This window comes from Nicotiana tomentosiformis, chromosome 6 (genome assembly GCF_000390325.3).
Source record: "Nicotiana tomentosiformis chromosome 6, ASM39032v3, whole genome shotgun sequence".
Classification (NCBI taxonomy): Eukaryota; Viridiplantae; Streptophyta; class Magnoliopsida; order Solanales; family Solanaceae; genus Nicotiana; species Nicotiana tomentosiformis.
In genome coordinates this window covers 39990209-40000805 of record NC_090817.1, presented here as the reverse complement: position 1 = coordinate 40000805, position 10597 = coordinate 39990209, and positions in this window count along the sequence as shown.

Here is a 10597-nt window from a genome sequence, read left to right as displayed (position 1 = left end):
TGAGTATAATTTTCCGTGTATCCATGCTTGAAGCCATTGATCATTTTAATTGCTTTCTAGGATAGTTTATATTTTTTTATTTAGTTATAATATTTTCTCAAAATACTTTTTAGTGTTTGGCTTAGTATAATGAGCGATAATTTTATTACTTGCCTATTCGCCTACATATTGTTCTCTGTGGGATTCGACCCCGACTCATAGTTGGGTAAAATATATTGCATGCGATTGTGTGTGTCTACTCTTTGAGGAGTGAATTTGGACATCATCAAGTCCCGGGTGACCCGAGGACGTTCGGTGCATTATGTGAAAGTTGGCAAAAATTGAGTTTCAAATTTGAAATCTTGTGTTTTGATGATCGATTCTTGATATTTGATATTATTTTTATGATTCATGGTAGCAAGTGAGTTTGTATGATATTATTACACTTGTGCGCATGTTCGGATTGGAGCCCAAGGGGTTCAGGTGAGTTTCAGTTGAGTTTTAGTTGATGTTGAAATTGCTGAAGCATAGCAGTTGCTGGTGTGAACTTGCAGGTCTCATAATTGCGAAGGCCTGATCACAATTACGAGCCTCGCATTTGCGATGTCAGGCTCACAAATGCGAACATGGGCCGGGTCTTCGCATTTGTGATAAAATGTTTGCTTTTGTAAACTGTTCTGTGATCGCTTTGGTGGCCTTTGTGCCGCATTTGCAACACAGTGTTAGGTAGAGCAGCTTCGCAATTGCGAAGCTTGGCTCACATTTACGAGTGGGTTGTCCTTCGCAAGTGCGAAATTAATATCGCATTTGCGACTACTGTATGGGTAGGACACTGATCATATTTGCGATCAGTGGTTAGCTTTTGCCATTGTCAAAATTATAAACAGGAGTTTGCAATTGCGACATCTGTAGTTGTGTAAGAGTGGGGAATTTAGGGACTTAGCTCATATTACACAATTTTCAAATTGAGGTCGAATTTTGAAACAAATCACATAATCGGGCTTGGGGGTAAATGTGCAATAGGGATTTGGTCCGAATCTTGAATTTCGACCAAGCGTGTCTGGGTTGACTTTTGTTAACTTTTTCAAATATAATCAAAATCTGACCTTTGTCATTCGTGGGTAGTTTTTAAAGCTTATTTTGAATTGTTTGAATGATAATTGGCTTGATTCCGTTTGTTTGGAGGCTTGTTAGAAAGGAAAAGCCATGGTTGATTTTTTATTTTGTTGCGTAAAGGAGGTAAATGTCGTGGTTAAGCTTGAATTGAGAAAATTAAGGTAGAATCAACTATATTTGATATGTGAACTATGTGTTGGGGGAGGTGTATGTGCGAGGTGACGAATGTATATGTGTTACCCATAGGATAAGCATGCAGGTAGAATTTGTCTTATTTGTACCATGTTATTTCATTTACTATGCCTTCCATGCCATAGATAGATCGTTTATTCTTTGACTATTTGCTTTCGGGTTTATTGCTTATGTGAAAATTGTTGTGATATTGGAAGTTGAGTTCGCGGAAGTTTTTGATCATTTGTTTGTAGCAATCATTGAAAGATTCTCATATGATGAGTTGTATTCTAATACTATTATTGAAGTTGAAATTTTGTAACGACCAGGCCAATCATTTCATGTATTGTAGCCCCGTTCTCCTATTTATTGCCTCTTTTATATTCATTTGTGGTTGTGTGACTTGCCGGAATGGTTGGATTACTTTCGGGGAAGTTTTAGAGTGAATTGGGATACTTTGTCCCAGGGTGAAGGCTTCAGTTGAAAGAGTTGACTTTTAATTTTTTGTTGACGACACTGGAATGGAGTTTTGATGATTTCAATAACTTCGTATGGTTATTTTGGGCTTAGGCGTATGTCCGGATACTATTTTGGAGGTCCGTATGTCGTTTTGGCTTGAATTGGCGAAAGTTAGAAAGTTGAAGGTTTGGAAGGTTGAGAGGTTTGACCGAGAGTTGACTTTGTTGATATCGAGTTCGAATTTTAGTTCCGGAAGTTGGAGTAGGTTTGTTGTATCATTTTGGGATGCAATGCAAAATTTGAGGTCATTCAGAGTTAATTTGATATGGTTCGGCATTGGTTTTAAAAGTTGGAAGTTCATTAGGCTTGAATTGATGTATGATTCGTGATTTTGTTGTTGTGTTTATGTGATTTGAGGCTTCGAGTAAGTTCGTATTATTTTTTAAGACTTGTTGGTATATTCGGACGGGGTCATGGGGGCCTCAAGTATGTTTCATATCATGTTCGGATTCATTTGGAATTTGAAGAACTGCTGAAATCTATGCTTCTGGTTTCCTCTTTCGTGACCGCAAAAAGAGGGACGCGATCACGTAGAGTTATTTGGTGGTAGGTGGGATTTTTGCATCGCATGTTGTACTTCACCGCAAACACGAGCTAGGTGACGCGTTTGCGTAGAAGGGAGGTAAGGCTCAGGGTTGGCAGGCATTTGTTCTTCGCGGTCACGAGACCTGGACTGCGATTGCGTATCTTTGAGCGGATCGTCATAGCGTTCGCAACTAGAATGCCACGTTCCGATAAGCGGTTATGGCAGCTGGAAAAGTTTTGTTCTTTGCGATCGCGAGGCTATTTCCAAGATCTCCATGTATAATACATGGGCAGAAAATTTTAAATCCCATTTTGAGGTTTAGAGTTATTATATCATATTTGGAAGGGAATTTTCACGATTTGGATCGGGGTAAGTATTTTTGAATTATTTGTTATTATTTCATGATTCCACCTTTGTTTTTCGCATTTAATAAGTGAATTAAAGTGAATAAATGGCGGATTTTAGGAAAAACTTCTTAAAGTTAAAATTGAGGATTTGAAAGTCGAATCGAGGTCGGAATTGGTTGAAATTAGTATAGTTGAACTCATAATTAAATGGATGTTTGGAATTTGTGAATTCGATCGAGTTTCGAGGTGCGGGCCCTGGGTTTACCTTTTAGGTTGACTTTTGATTTTTGATAAAGATCGAAACTTTAATGTTTGATGTTGTTTCATATGGCATTATTTGTTGATATTAAGTTGTTTTTGACTAGATCCAAATCGTTCGGAGGCCGATTTGCAGTGGAAGGGATTTTTGGCGTATTAATTTGCGCATCTTGAGGTAAGTAACACATCTAAACTTGGATTTGAGGGTATATAACCTATAGAACTACATTATATAAGAGATATTGGGGTGACGTAAGCGCTAGGTGACGGGTGTGTATACGTGCACCGGTGTGTTCGTGGTTTGGGGATACCTTTAGGCTATTACGGACTTGTTTTGCTATCATACCTTGTTATACCCGCGTTTTCCCTACTTGTATGATTATTTGAACTGTGATTCACGTTAGACATCATGTCTAGGCTAAGTGCTATTTGTTTAAGGCTTGATAGGGCTATTCTTGCTATTTCTAATCCATATGTTTTATTTGTACATATGTTCTCAGTCATGATCCTATATCCGTGTATTATATCTCTGTCTTAGTACTTCTTATTCGATTCCTCACATGTTGATGATTCCTCCTATGTGTAACACTATTAAACTGAGTACTGCAAGATGTGTTATCTCAGACTTGATCAGTAAATGATTGAGTTTGGTCCATATAGCCGATTTGGTATTCATTTTGAGGTGACGCGTAGGCCAGACCCATATTGTGCTAAGTGTTATTGTTTTAGGCGACGCGTGCACCAAGCCTTAACATTGGGCTAAATAATTATTATTAGCACTTGGGCAGGATCCGCCCTTCCTGAGTCTGACATGCTAGTAGTGGTCGCATGCATAGTGTTTTACATACGTGGTTGATGATGGGCAGATATGCCAGGCACCCACACAGTGCTAAGTGTGAATATTTTGATGGACCCACTATGATATTGCTGATTTGACATGTATACTTGACATGTAGGCATAGAGTAGCACCTTCCTCAAGCTAACTGATAAATATAATGCTTTAGCTATGTTGGGCTTTAACTATTATTCTTAAAAGTATGATTACATTCCTGAAATGTGAACAAGCTTTCACGCCCCGACCTCGAGGAGCGCGACCAGCGCTCAACAGAGTTATCTCGGTGGAGCAAGCATGCATAGTGTTGTCTACCCAACTCACCCACAAATAAAGAGAAGAGTACATTTCATTAATTAGTCAGTAAGAAGTCACGTGAACAACACCATTACATTTCCATTAGTTACGTCCTTAACAAATGTTCAAAACAGTACATTATACATTCATAGTTAAAGTGGAACAGGCTATACAATTACAACATTTTTAGTTCTAACTTTCCCAAAAACAGATACAACCCACACTATGTCTACGGAGCATCTAACAGGAATAAAAGAGTATTATGACAGTGCCGGCAACAAGTCCCCGGCTATACCTCAAAATGCTATATACAAAGGAAAGAAGATACAGGACCCCAAAATGAAGTAGGGCTCACCAAATAGCTGAGGAGAGGGTGTGCTGATTTCACTGATCAATACCACCTGCTATGGAACCACCTGCATCCATTAAAGATGTAGTGCCCCCGACAAAAGGGACGTTAGTATATATTGAATAGTACTAGTATGTAAAACTAAACACTCTCTCAATAGAGCGAGCAACAGTAAACGGAGAATAAAATATGATATCAATAAGAGACTCAAACGGTATCAAAGTATCAAATTAGGGGAAACGTAAATTTCAAGTAGGTTTCGGTAATTTAAGTTGGGAGATCTTTAGCACCGATACACCACCGTGTTTTATCATGGAGTACGATCTCAGCCCAGCCGGCTATGTCGTCTCATCCCGAGATGTACACTCACAACACCACCATGTGCGCAACATGGCGTCCGATCTCAGCCCTATCGGCTAAGCCGTCTCACCACAATGTCATATGGATCGACATCACATCACATCTCACAAGCAATGATCTCATCCCATTTAAGGGGAAAACATCTCAACACACAATCTCATCCCATATAATGGGAAATAGTCTCATCACATTAACACGGGGATTTACCCCTCAGTCACCCCTACACCGGCACGTGTAGTTTTGGGGTTAGGTTGTTATGACCTACCCTTCCTCGGTGGCTAAAAGATACTCCCAAGGCATTTATTATTAAAAGTATTTAACACTCAATTCATATTCTTTTACCTGGCATTAATTTTGTTGGCATTATTGGCCATAACACAATATCATTCTTGGCACATTGGCCTTACTTCATAATTCAAGCTCAATATTCCATTTTCAATCATTATCATAGATAATCAACAACAAGGATTTTCAAATTAAGACTTGAAACACATACTTGTGCAAATTAGGGTCTTAGGCACATACGCTCTCTTATACAATTTGATATGATCACTTTCATTTGGACTTGACTTGAAGTCACAACATTTTGATACATACTCAAATATATACATCATCTGACCCCAAGCTTATTCGGAAAAGTCAATACATAATGGATAACTCAAGACTTACAAGATCATCGCCTCGAGCTTTTTAATTTACTATAATGTTCCGGAGATCCTAGACACTTCGATCTATTTAGAGATATAGCAAAATTGAACACAAATTAGGAAGGAGTTCATAATTCTAGCTCACTTGAGCATTTTACCAAACACTAGGCATGCATTAAGGTTTTAAGGTCCTTCTATGGTGGATTCTTTCACCCCACTACCCAAAGTTCACCCAAAAGAGCTCAACAATCTTCTCACTACCCTAGATGGTACATGCATGTAAAATAAACAACTCCAACACCCATGAATTGCTTTACTAATTACTCATTTTAAGTTAAATTCCGAAATTAAGGGTTAGGGTGTAGAATCTTACCTTTTGGTTGAAGACCTTGTGAGTTACCCTAGAGAAATCTTCAAGGTTTGAACAAAGATTGATGAACAAATCACTTAGAACTCCTCTTCTCACTCTAGACCACATTCCTCTCTCTCTAATATGTGCATTTGAACCTTCTAAAATGACCCTTAATCATGTTTTATAAGAATGGGGTCAGGTTTATAAAACCAAAAAAATGAAGCTCCAAAACATAATCTACAGTCGCATATGCGTCCGCAAAATGGGCCCCGAAATGGCCCTCCGGAACTGGGCAACTCTGCCCCCACTATGCGGCCATTATGCGGTCCGCAGACCTATTCTGCGGTCGCATAATGCATCGCAAAATCTCCCTCAAGAAAATTTTCATGCAGGTTCTGTGGTCGATGTGCAGCCCGCAAAATAGTTTTGCGATCGCATAGTTGACCGCACAATATCATCCAAACATGCCCAGTTTTCTGCTTCGTTCTACGGCCATTCTGCGGCCGCATAGTGGGCCGCATAAATGTCTTTTTCTGCCAAAAATTTTCCTTTACTTCCTAGCGCACTATTCAACCCAAAAAGTTCGTACTCTACATTCGTCAACAGATAAGCCTACTTCGGCACCACGAAACCCCGAGTTTTTAGGCAAAATTTACGGGGCCTTCCAAAGCTAAACATAATATCATTGAGCTACCTGTTTCTAATGTTTCCCTTTATATTTCAAGCTATTACTAGTTATCGATATTGGTATCTGACTTTTTTTCTGAGCTCGTCATTGCTTTCACCCCAAGGTTTGTGTTGTTACTTATTGAGTACATGGGGTCGTTTGTATTCATACTACACTCTGCACTTCATGTGCAGATCCAAGTACATCCGGTTGAGGCGATTTCTAGAGTTGAGTTGCTATTAGTTTTTGGGAGACTATGAGGTAGCTGATATGTCATCTGCAGTCCTTGATGTTTTCTTTTAGTTATTTCTATATTTACTGTTATATTGTTCAAACAGTTGCAATAAAGGATTTTACTTGCATCTTGTTATTCAGCGGTGCTTGTGTACTCGTTGACACTAGATTTTGGGGATAGTTGTAGAAATATTATGGTTATATTTTCCAATACTCATGATATTTTTCCGTTATTGAGTTATTGAACCATGTTTATTCGATTTCATTATTATTATGTGACTATTGGCTTACCCAGTGTGTTGGGTTAGGTGCCATTATGACTAGTGGAGTTTTGGGTCGTGACAAGTTTGTATCATAGCCCTAGGTTGCTTAGGTCTCATAAGTCACGATCAAGATTAGGAAACTACACTTTCTTGCATTCTTATCGTGCAAACTTGTTATTTTTGATGTTTGAACTTTGACTCTTATCTTCTCTCATAGATGGTGAGGACACGTGCGATCGGATCAAGCTAACGACCACCAGTACCACCAGTTAGGGACGCAAGAGTCTGGGGCTGCGGTAGAGGCCGAGGTGTGGCTCGTATTACAGCTAGAGCAGAACATGTGGAGCCATAGTTGCTCCTGCGCAGGAGCAGGTACCAAATGTTATTGAGCCAGTGGGACCAGCTCATGCACGAGTAGTGCCCATTGTTATTCCTGGCCTTTAGGAGGCATTGTCCTAGATTTTGACTTTGTGCATGAGTCTGGCTTAGTCAGTTTCGATTTCATTTGCACTAACCACTTCACAGACTGGGGGAGGTGCCCAGACTCCTACTGCCCATTCTCCAGAGCAACTAGCTCTAGGCCATAAGACATCGGGGGTACTACCAGTTCAGCCGCCTGTTGCAGCTCGGGCCGAGGTTTGTCCGCCTATGAGTGATGATGAGTAGAAGAGATTGGAGCAGTTTGGTAGGCTTAAGCCTCCAGAGTTCAGCGGGGAGGAGTCAGAGAATGATCAGGATTTTCTAGACCGGTGTCAGCAGATTCTTCACACAATAATTATTTTGGAGACCAGTGGGGTTTCATTTACTACTTTTTAGCTGACTAGGGCAGCCTACATATGGTAGCAGGATTATGAGTTGAGCAGGCCAGTTGGCACAATGCTACTTACATGGCATGAGTTCTTAGTCTTTTCGTAGAGAAGTTTGTCCCACAGACTCGCAGAGAGGTGATGTGTACAGATTTTGAGTACCTACGCTACGGGGATATGACTGTGACTCAGTATGAGATGAGATTCGTGGATTTGGCTCGTCATGCTATATAGGTGATTCCCATTGAGAGAGAGAGAGAGAGGGAGGGAGGGAAAGAAGCCTCATGTTTAAGGTGCTTTAAGTGGTACCTCATTTGGAGGTTAGTCATATTACATCAGAGGTCGTCCTTTCAGGCTCGCTCAGATGGCTCATCCGGTTCATTTTGGTGCATCAGCTAGTCATGGTTCACACAATAAGCGTTTGAGTCAGTCATCTTTTAATGCATTTCTAACTCAGAGCTCGTACCGTGCTCCATCAGTCCAGGGTTCATCATTACCGAGTTTTTCTAGAGGTTATTCTAGTTCTCGAGGTTTTGATTCAGGCCCCACCATCATTTTCGGCTCGAGGTTGTTCGATTGTGGAGAGTTAGGGCATGTTAGGAATTATTTTCCCTGTCATTACAGAGGTGTAATATAGTAGGGAGGTCAGTCTATGACCCCTGCAGTAGTTGCTACCTAGGGTGGAGGTCACGCGGGTCGAGGTTGTCCATAGGGGGAGGTCAGACAAATGGTGGTCAAGCTCGTTGTTATGCTTTTCCCGCTAGGCCAGAGGTAGTTTCTTATGATGATGTGATCATAGGTATTGTTTTAGTATACCACAGGGATGCTTCAATATTATTTGATCCAAGTTCCACTTATGCATATGTGTCATCATACATTGCTCGTTATTTAAATATACCTCGTGATTCTTTAGTTATGCATGTTCATGTAGCTACACCGGCGGGTGATTCTATTGTTGTGGACCGTGTATATCGGTCGTGTTTGGTGACTATTGGGGGCTGTGAGACTAGAGTTGATCTTTTACTTCTTAGCATAGTGTATTTTGACATGATATTGGGCATGCATTGGTTGTCACCATATCACAATATTCTAGATTATCACGCTAAGTCTGTGACAGTTGTGATGCCAGGGGTACCAAGGTTGGAGTGGAAAGTCTCCCTAGATTATGTTCCCAGTAGGGTGATTTCACATTTGAAGGTTAAACGGATGGTTGAGAAGGGATGTTTGGCATATTTGGACTTCGTGAGGGATGTTGATATTGATACGACTACCGTTGAGTTAGTTCAAGTGGTGAGAGACTTCCCAGATATATTTCCAGCAGACCTGTCAGGCATGCCACCCGACAGGAATATTAATTTTGGTATTGATCTGGTACCGGTCACTCAACCCATTTCTATTCTACCATATATCATGGCACCAACAAAATTGAAAGAGTTAAAGGAAGAGCTTCAGGGATTGCTTGATATGGGTTTCATCAGGACTAGTGTGTCACCTTGGGGTGCACCAGTTCTATTTATGAAGAAGAAGGATGGTACTATGGGGATGTGTATTGATTACATATAGTTAAACAAAGTTACAATTAAGAACAATTACCTACCACTACACATTGATGACTTATTCGACCGACTTTTGGGCGCTAAAGTGTTTTTGAAGATTGATTTGAGATCAGGGTATCATCAGTTGAAAATTCGAGATTCTGATATTTTGAAGACGGTTTTCAAGACCCACTATAGGCACTACGAGTTTCTTGTGATATCATTTGGGTTGACCAATGCCCCATCAACCTTTATACACCTGATGAACAGTATATTCTAGCCGTATCTTGATTTATTTATCATCGTGTTTATTGACGGCATATTGGTGGACTCACGCAACTAGGAGGATCATGAGTAGTATCTGAGGATTGTACTCCAGACTTTGTAGGAGAAGAAGCTATATGCTAAATTCTCCAAATGTGAGTTTTGGCTTGATTTAGTGGCATTTTCTTGGTTTGGTACGTTATTATCGTTTTTTATAGAGGATTTCTCATCTATTGTTATACCTTTGACTAGAATGAACCAGAAGGGTGCCCCATTCAGGCGGTCTGACGAGTGCGAGGAGAGCTTTTAGAAGCTCAAGATTGCCTTGACCACAACTCCAGTTCTAGTTTTGTCGTCATCATCTGGTTCATATACAATTTAGTGTGATGCTTCGGGAATTGAAATCGGGCGTGTCTTGATGTAGGAGGGCAGGGTGATTTCTTATTCTTCTTGTCAGCTAAATCCCCATGAGATGAACTACCATGTTCATGATCTAGAGATGACAGAGATTGTTCACATATTAAAGATTTGGAGGCACAATCTCTATGGTGTGTCTTTTGAGGTATTCAGATATCACCGGAGTCTACAACACTTATTTACTCAAAAGGATCTAAACTTGAGGCTGCAGAGGTGGTTAGAGTTGTTAAATGACTATGATATCACCATTTTGTATCATGTCGGGAAGGCCAATGTGGTAGCCGATGACTTGGGTAGAAAGGCTATGAGTATGGGTTGCCTTGCATATATTCCAATTGGTAAGATACCGCTAGCATTGGATATTCAAGCTTTGGCCAATCAGTTCGTGATGTTAGATGTTTCGGAGCATAATCAGTTATTGCTTGCGTGGTTTCTCAATCTTCTTTGTATGAGTACATCAAAGCACGTCAGTATGACAACCCTCATTTTCTTGTCCTTAACGATACGGTGCAACACGGTGATGAAAATGAGGTTTCAATTGGAGATGATAGGGTGTTGCAGATGCTGGGTCGAATTTGTGTGCCTAATGTGGATGGGTCACGTGCGTTGAATCTTGAGGAGGCCCATACTATTGGTGGAGAAGGATGAATAAGGACA